A 10302-nucleotide genomic window follows, 5' to 3' on the forward strand; every position below is an offset into this window, starting at 1 on the left:
GAATAATTTTTTTTAACGAATAATTTTTTTTTGTATCCGAGTCAAGAATTCGGACGCAATGGAAGAATAATAACAATCGTCAAAGAAGTAACAATAATATAACAGAATTCACAAAGCCCGGTTTTGCCGCCCCAAGGAAAAATCCACCGCATCACGACCGTGTCACAGTGTAAAATACCGTGGCGCGGGTTTATCTGCTTTTTATTTTTGCTAGAAATCCACCGTGCCACGGTGAAAATTGTCGTCACACGGTAAATATTCCCGCTGCACGGTGGTGGCTGGAACAACACTTTTTTATTACTTTTTGTTATGATTGTCGTGCCACGGGGTATTCTGCTATCTTGCGGTGCTGCTGACATGGCGCGGCATATGCTGATGTAGGATTTTCTCCATTTTAACTCCATTTTTCTGTCTTGTGTATTGTACTTGTTCGACGGAGGAAGGATTTTATTTTTAAAAGCGGTCAGGCCCCCTTGAGGGGTTACCTATGTATCCTTAAAAAGGAATCAGGTCAAATGTATCTCTCAGGTTATGAACCCATGCAACTAGGCATAAATTTATTTGAATTGATCCAAGTTGTTTAAATTGTGGAAATCGTTACCGTCCATGTCTACCAATTGTGCCGCTCCACCACACAAAATGGATTTAACAATGTATGGACCTGACCAGTTTGGTCTAAATTTTACCCTAGCTTGGATCTAACACATTTTTGCGAAGTGCCATAAGCACCAAGTCACCTTCCTTAATGTGCCTAGTCTTGACTTTTTTATTAAAATGTTGTGCCATACGCTAATGGTAGGTTTGGACATGATGCAAAGCTGCCAAACTTTTTTTGTCAAGCAAGACTAGTTCATCATATCTTTCTCTAATCCAGTCGACTTCTTCTAGTTGGCTTTCCAATGCGATTCGGAAAGAAGTGATTTTGAGCTTTATTGGTTGTACAGCTTCAACTCAATAGACCAAAGAAAAAGGGGTAGCCCCTGTTGATGTACGAACATAGGTTTTATAACCCCAAAGGACGAAATGTAGCTTACTTGGCCAATCCTTGTAATTTCCCGTCACCTTTTCTATGATTGTTTTTACATTTTTATTGGCCTATTCGACAGCACCATTTGTTTGTGGTTTATAGGGTGATGATCTGTGATGCTTGATATGATAATTCTTTAATAGTTATGCGCACTCGGCTTGGAAATGCATCCCATTATCACTGATCATCTCATGAGGTACCCCATAGCGGCATATGATATTTTTCTCAATGAATTGAGATACATGTTTTGCTGTGAGCTTAGCATATGAGGCAGCTTCGACTCATTTGGTGAAATAGTCGATTGAAACAAGGATGAATTCATGCCCCCCTTGTCCTGGTGGCGTTATCTTTCCAATGATGTCGATACACCAAGTAGAGAAAGGCCATGGAGAAGTATATGAATAGAGAATCAAAGGTGGAACGTGCTGCAAATTTGCGTAGACTTGACACTTCATTCATTTCTTGACGTATTCGTGATAATATCTCTCCATAGTAGTCCAATAATAACCTTGTCGTAGAATCTTTTGGACTAACATCTTAACATTCATATGAGTTCCACATATACCGGCGTGGGGAATAAATTTCAAGCGTTAACCCCCTAGCTTGAACCCCACTGTGATCATACACTAAAGTATGGTGGCGTCCAAAAGGGAAGAAGATAGAGCAAAAGAGTCGCCAACATGTTTTTTTAGGAACTTGTAAATCGTTTATGGGTGAAGGTTACACCTCGTAACGATCCAAGAGATCGTCAACTCCATAAGGTCTTGAACCAAATAAGGGTTCGGGGATGAAGGTACAAATCCAACCTAAAAGAGATTGAACCTTCCCTAATAATAGGCCTCTACTTTATTCTGATCGTATTCATGTGCGCTTTCTGACTAACATGAAATCAATAGGATTATCCCTAAACCTGTTTATCTATGTTGGTTGAATTTAATGCACTAATAAATCTATTATTGGCGATCACTTGAATTATAATCAAATTAACCCGAACAAGATTATTAATTATATTATTAAGCGTGATTACAAGTACAAAATTCCCTTTAAACATGCATAAAAGGTGTGATCAAGCAATAAAAATAAATATCAAGAAACATAATAATAATCATAATAATTATAACAATCATAATAATCATAATTAAAATAATCATATCAACGTTAAGCATAATAATAGAAAGATGCTAGCCATGATACTAACAAGATTAATAACAAACCCTAGCATGTCACTAAGCAATAAAAATCAAATCTTTAGCCCTAACATGATACTAACAATCATAAATATTAGGAAGAACATAGAAGGCATCGTACTTTTAATCATACTTGATTTTAAAATTACCCTAGACATGATACTAGGAATATTATAACAACCTAAGCATTAACTCGACATCATAACATCAATAAAACCATTAAAGTACTTACTTTGATGCCTCGTACATCTTTCTAATAACAAAATACACACGTAGTAATTTCAAGGAAAATAATAAACAAACAATTAAACTAAATAATTGAAAGAGAGATTTAGGACCAAACCCTCAAAAATTAAACCTTTCACGTCTAGGGCGAAGGCAACTTCGATTATGGCTAGGTGTTTCTAGATCTAATGAATACGAAATTTTGTATATAAAAGCTAGTTTAGAAAAAGAAAGAGATGGTGAATGATTGAAGAGAATGACATAGAATTGAAAACTAATTGTAGGTGAATCAAAACGATGTTTTTACGACTATATTTATAGAGAAAATCAGACAAAAAGATAAAATTACTAAAACAGAGTCTAGCGCACAAAAAACAGAACCAGCGCCAACGCTGGCTGTTGGCGCTAGGCGCCAATGTTGGCGCCAAGCGCCAAGCGTAGCGCCAGGCACTACAGCTGGCGTTTGGCGCTGATTTGGAAAATTACGCGTTTTCTCAAAATCAGATAAAAATTTCCGTACAGGAGGATAAAATCGTATTTTCCTCAAAAATGCTCTTTGATTTTAATTAAAACTCTGAAAAATCAACAAAAGTCAATTTATCAATGCTAATTGAATTAGGAATGAAAAGAACCTTCTAGAAGACTCTAGAAGACCAAAACCATTCCTAATTGCATTAGGAATGATAAATCATATTAGGCCCTCCTCTAGATCATTGGGCCGCACATCAGGCTCAAACCGGGCCCAGTTTAGTAAATTGGCCATAACTTCCTCAATATTCATCGGAATTGGGCTTATAATATATTGTTGGAAAGCTCTTGTCAATCCCCATCCAACTATACTACTATTGGACCCATATCATGGACCAAAAAAACTGGATTGGTTGTTTTATTAAAATAAGTTTTCAAAAACAGAGAGAAGAGAAAAAAAATTAAAACTTTCAGCAATACTGAACTTTCCACACTTTCGCTTCATTCGATTATGATTCGACTTGAAAGGTACTCATCACTGGGTTTGGAAATGGGGAGACACAAATGGGTATCTACAGAAGCCCCCACTTTGACTGAGTTTGGAGAAACACAAGTTTCGAAGACGAAAGTCAAAGTATCGATAAGGACGGAGAATGATTCAGAACGTTCTGCGATCCTAAATCACTCTTGTAACGCCGATACCTGCAAACTAGCGTTAGTTAAACAAATAAAAGAGTTAAGAAATGCGTACCTTGCACCGTCGAGCACACGTCTCTGAAAGTAACCGATTATTTTGATGACCTTCTACAAGCTAGAGAATGCCATCTCGCTTGAAAACCGCTACGCCTGTAACTGCTTCCAATATAGAAGGCTGCTTCGCCTGAAATGATCCTCCTCCGCTATGATAATGTTTCACGTCCAACGGAATACTATCGAAGATTGCTTCTCTTGAAACAATCCTCATCCGCATTGATAATATTCCACATCCAAGGGAATACTATCGAAGATTGCTTCTCTTGAAACAATCCTCTGTTTTTTGTGATAACTCTCAACAATCTAGGGAACGCCACCTTGCTGTTTCGATGTTCACTCGTCTATGAACAAAGAGATTCCTTTTTTTTTAGATATGTTCACGCGTCTCTGCACAAAGAGCTTCTTCTTGATATGACTCCAATTTCCGCTGTGATAGTCTTCGAAAAGATCAATGCTTTTTAATCCTTAATGCTGCTATGCCAGTATGTCGACGCTTTGCTGCTTGTGAATCAGTACGTCGACAATCCTATTTTATTTGGGAATAGTTGCCAACACAACTCTTGTGTGATGTATGACAATCTAATTTAGGGAAAGTTGCCAATGCTACGTAACAATCCATCCTTGGAAATGTTGCCACGATGAAGCGACAATCCGTATCTCGGAGAATTTGCCAAAATCCAATTTTGGGAAAAAGTTGCCAATGTTTTGTAACAATCCTTCATAAGAACTTTGCTACGATCGACAATCCATATCTTGGAATATAACTCTTGAAAGCGATCCACCTTGGAAATTTTCCAATGCTATGCGACAATCTTTTTGGGAAAATATTTCCACTATTGACAATCCGCGTCTTGGAACTTTTGCAAAAAAGAGTCGATCGACAATCCAATTCGGGAAAATTTGCCACTTACTGAAATGAATGACAATCCACGTTGAGGAACTTTGCCAAAATTTATGATGAATAGAGACCTACAACAATCCTTTGGGAAATTTTACCATAGGGAACTGGGTGTATGACAATCCAATCTTAGAAAACTTGCCAACGAGCCAATGAATGTATGACAATCCAAACTTGGAAAAACTTGCCAACAAAGAAGGAGCACGACAATCCATGCTTGGAAACTTTGCTAGAGATGACAATCCATTCTTGGAAAAATTTTCGTTTAAGAAGAACGCACGACAATCCATATTTGGAAATATTGTCGTTTAAGAAGAACGCACGACAATCCATATTTGGAAATATTGTCGTTTAAGTTCTTGCTTTTGAACCGATTGTAATGAGATAGTGTTTTAGGTGCTTAAGCTAAGTGAGACGATCTTTCGTCAGGTCAATCACTTACTGCGATTGTAATCGAGCCGACTACTAATCATGTCAATTTGCTTATAAGGGCTAACTAGCGTACCAAGGAACCCGAAATTGGTGTTCTGAGTGGCTTCGAGCTCTGTCGCCAGGAATTGGCTCTGTCTCCAGACGTTGGGATCTAGCGCCAAGCGCTAAAAACTATTACCAGACGCTAGATGTTTTCATCTGGCGCTGGAGTAAGGTCTTCCCTGTTCTGCTGCACCTGTATTTTTTACTATAGAACTTTGCTAATCTCTTTAATTATCTTAGGGTTGACTTAAGGTTTAACGTCGCTTGACTCATTGACTCGACACGACTCAAGGCATAAACTAGACTCGCTGTGATTGACTGACTCGAGGTTGACTCGACTCGAAGTAAAATGACACGTGTGACTCGTGACCCGTGTGTGCATTGTATTATGATTGTGCGACTCGAAAATGCAAAAAAGCGAAAGTTTTCCGTCATTTTCGTGGAGGATACCGACTTTCTCCCGAAAAAGAAAGACGCGAAAAAGAATCGAAAGTTTGAAGATGCATGTTGAATGAGCTTAGTCAAATGTTGTTTGATACTATCTCTCAAGGTGCAAGGATTAATCTATCCTAGGCTATCTCAATGGTTGACTCCATAATGAAAGTATTTGGGTAACTTAGGCACGGAGGCTAAGCACTTTATACTTTGTGATGCGATGATGATTTTGACTGATGAGTGATTTTGACATGACACGACATACTTCAACGTTATGTTAAGATTCCATGACAAAGGGTTCCTAAGAGAAAGACTATTTGATCATGTATGTGTGATGTGTGTGATAGTGACACTAAAGTTAGGCCGCAAGGGCTAAGTGTGTGGGAAAATATTATTTGAAAAAGAGTCAAGTGGTGGTGACTCTTAGGCTAGGTACGCTAATAATGTAGGGATCAAGCCCCCAAGTCTAGCTCTAAGTATATAAGGATGAGCATAGGAAATCCCTTGATATGATCATGGTGTAAGTGTGTGAATGTGAATATGAATGCATTTTTATTATGGCCGCACCTCAATGTGAGGTTGCCTACGTATCCGTTAGGAATCAGGCCGAACGTAGCTCTAGCCAAACCTCGCACAAGTGTGTATACCTCAAAAAGGTCTTTTAAGGGTTGTAATGTGGTTAGGCTAAAGGTTTGAAGAAGAAGGGGATAAAGGCTCAAGACCCTAGATAAGCCCCCAAGGTGTGAAACCTCGCTTTTGAATCTTTATATTTTTATGCTTGAGTTTCTACTCTTTTTTAGCTCACTTTTTTCTTTTTCTTTAGAATTTATTTTATTTTAATAAGTGTGGGCAATCCCGATCATGCGGTCTATCACTCACTTAGCATTCATGTTTCTCAGGCACAGTACCGAGCACTCGATAAGAGACGCAATCTGAGACGTGTTCTTATCGAAGAAATTTTCATATCAAAGACATTGGAACACTTGCCCTTTTGTACACTTTTATTATTTATTTTTTCTTATTTTTGCTATTGCTTTCTATTTATTTTGATCTTTTGAAATCACTCAAGATTTTTATAAAGTGCATAAGTTGCACACTATCCTATCCCAAGGTTAGGTAGATGTAGGTTGAAAAAAGAAGGGTCTATCGTTAGACGAGGCTCAAAGTGGTTGATGAAGAAAGGATTGTATAATTGAAGGGTTAAAGGTAATATAATGTGGCTACAAGGGGTGCCTCAAATCATTGGTATACCTTGTGCTTAATTCGACATGGATATTTTTTTTTAATGCAATATTAATGAAATGATCATATGCAAGAAAATAAATGCTCATTTTTATTAAAAGAAAATATATAATGATCCTACAAAATAAATCTAAAAAAGATCCTATGCTAGACTTATTGGGAAAAGGGTAAATAAAAAAGAAATAGAAAAAAGAGGTCATGAAATCTTGTCGTTGAAGCTTGCCTCTTGTCTTGTGTCATTCACTTCATCATCACCCAGTCTTCTCGCTAGCTAGAGGCAATGGGATCTTATTAGCCTCTATGAGATCATGAATGAGATTTTAAAACCTGTAGCATTCATCAGTGGTATGACCGTTTCCTCGATGGTACTTGCAATAAGAGTTGGGATTCCACCTCGAAGATCGATTTTCTAGCGTTGGATCCTCGGTAGGGCCAATAGGTTTGATTAATCCTCGATCATAGAGACGATCAAAAGCAGCATCGTAGGTCATTCCAATGGGTGTGAACTCTCTCCTGGGTTTCCTTTTAGATCCTTTATTGTCCATGGCCAAGACACCATTATGGTCAAAGGTACTAACATTATTACTAGAGTGGGCATTTTCAGAAGAAGAAGGATTGTCGTTCTTCTTTCCTTTTCAACCACCGTGGTTACTATTGTTAGTAGCTTTTTGCTTTGCGAGGTCGTCTTCGATCTCGATACCTATATCATAGACGGCTCTGAAAGTATTTAAGTTGTGTTGATATTTTAAGTGCTTTGAATACTTTTATTGGAGATTCTTGATAAACATCCTCACAGAATCCTTTTCGCTGGGGACCTCAATCATCTTGGCAGAAGTTTCCCTCCATTTATTAAAGAAAGAAGTAAAGCCTTCATTCTCTTTTGAACTTAGCATCTCAAGTTGTCTATGATCGGTTTCAACTTGAATACTGCACTTGTATCTATCAACAAAAGCGTTTACTACCGATTCCCAGGTAGAGGTTTTCTCCTTGTCAAGGAAAAAGAACCATTGTTAGCAAACGGTTTCAAGAGATAGTGGGAACAGAGAGGGGAAAACCTTCTTATCGATACCCTTAATACACATTATTGTTTTGAAAGCTCTTAGATGGAAATAAGGGTTATCTGTTGCCTTGAATTTAGGGATGTCAGTGGCGTTGAACTTATGTGGAAGAAGTTCCTTGTCAAGCGAGACCCCTTGTAAACTCATGCCCTGAAATTTATAGTCACTAGATAGCTTTCTCAAACTTTCTTGCATGAGGTTCATTTGTTGTTGCTTCACAGGATAATCAACCTTAGGTGTGAGGAGCTTTAGTGTTTCAGTCATGGTAACCAGTTGGTTCCTAAGCTAATTGACTTCTTCTTGACTTGCCATTATCTTTTTAGCCTTCCTCTTTTGACGAATTGGTTTATCAAAAAGTGAGACTTGAACAAAGAGGTTATCCTTGATTAATCGCCCTTCTCTCCTCGACCAAGTAGTGTGGAAAAGGAATTTGGGAATATTCGTTGTTAATTATTTGACTCAAACTTTATTCGACATGCAATGGATGGAGGAATAGAATGTGAAGAAAAAAAGATGTAGATGGAGGGATATGAAGATTTAAGAATAGAATGTACCCTCAACTAGAATGACGGAAAAAACCAACTCATGCATGAACCTAAGACATGGTCATGGTGACATATACTCGAAGTGTGTGCTAAGACTAGTGAGTGTAGGTGACATGTTGAGACTCGTGTCATCACAATGTGGCAAGACTATATGACTAGACTCGCTTAATGACTCGATCAAGGTATGATTGACAGCGAAAATTAACCGAATTAATTATCAAACTGGTTAATTAGACACTAGGTGATGACTCGACCAATAATTTGAACTGTCGGCAAAACGACAGGACTGGCGTCACACTGTGTAGTGTAGCGCCAGAAGACAGAGTTGTCACCAGGCGCCACACTCCACAGAGTGGCGCTACAGTCCAGACTTTGGCAGCAATGCTGGAGCTTCAATCTGGGACTGTTTTCGGTGTTATTAATCAACTGGAGTATGCCTAAAGTCGTACTAGGTCAATTATGATTAAAATATTAGACTTTATTTACTCAAATTAATTAATTAATTAATTAGGCAAATTAAGTTATTTACTCAAATCGTAGTATATGCACAACAAATAATGCACAATTAGTGAAGTAGGCACAATATGATGCAATGAGTTTGCAACCTAACCATGACTCTAGTTCTCTAAAGTTTAGGATATGGTTTAGTCAATAGATGGTCCATGGTTAATTGTCCGGATGCACCGCGCATAAGCCTAACTGTGAAGGGTTGGCGCGAGTGGATGGGACACCGCGAATTTAGAAAAACTCGCTTCCATGGTTTGGTGAATTCAACATTCTCGGATGTACCCTTTGTTCCACAAAGCGTTCAATCAGGTAGATGGAGTATGAATTCCCAGAGGGTTATGTCCATATGTAGAACACATATGGGTTTCAGAAAAGTGAGAAAAACTCAATCAGGAAGTAGGATCGAGCAAACAAAACGAAAATTGGTCGAAATTAGAACGCATAGTTCTGGGTCAGTATTGGAGGAATTTGGCGCCAGCAAACAGAGACTGGCGCCAGTTTTTAGCTGTAGCGCCTGGAGCCAATGCTGGCATCTGGCGCTACAGTTAAAAGTCTGGCGCCAATGCTCTGGCCCCTGGCGCTAATTCCTACATGCCTCAACAGCTTTCTGTGCTAGATAAAATTTTCCAGTTTCGCGCAGTGTTATTTCGGTCTTATTGTGAAAGATATTTCTCAAATTTCCTATGTGTAAAATCCTATGTTTTTAACTAATTACGGATGGTCTTTCCAATGAGATCTTTTTTATGTATATGACAATAATGTTAATCAAAATTACGCACATGAAATACTTAGAATGTTTCGAGTCTCATCTACTCATTCTAAATCATTGCCGAAACAAATTCAGGAATTAAAATAGAAATCCTCCCCAGTGGAGTCGCCAAAAACCGTGGGGAACAAATATCAAGCGTTAACCCCCTAGCTTGAACCCCACTGTTTATCATACACTAAAGTACGGTGGCGTCCAAAAGGGAAGAAGATAGAGCAAAAGAGTCGCCAAAAAGTTTTTTTAGGAACTTGTAAACCGTTCACAGGGTGAAGGTTACACCCCTTAAGGATCCAAGAGATTGTCAACTCCATAAGGTCTTAAACCAAATAAGGGTTCGGGGATGAGGGTAAAAATCCAACCTAAAAGAGATTGAACCTTCCCTAATAATAGGCCTCTACTTTATTCTGATCGTATTCATGTGCGCTTTCTGACTAACATGCAATCAATAGGATTAAACATAAACCTGTTTATCTATGTTGGTTGAATTTAATGCACAAATAAATTTATTATTGGCGATCACTTGAATTATCATCAAATTAACCCTAAAAAGATTATTAATTATCTTATTAAGCGTGATTACAAGTACAAAATTCCCTTTAAACATGCATAAAAGGTGTGATCAAGCAATAAAAATAAATATCAAGCAACATAATAATAATCATAATAATTATAACAATAATAATATTAATAATGATTATAATAACAATAATAATAATC

This window comes from Chenopodium quinoa, unplaced genomic scaffold, assembly GCF_001683475.1.
Source record: "Chenopodium quinoa cultivar QQ74 unplaced genomic scaffold, ASM168347v1, whole genome shotgun sequence".
In the NCBI taxonomy this organism is placed as follows: domain Eukaryota; kingdom Viridiplantae; phylum Streptophyta; class Magnoliopsida; order Caryophyllales; family Amaranthaceae; genus Chenopodium; species Chenopodium quinoa.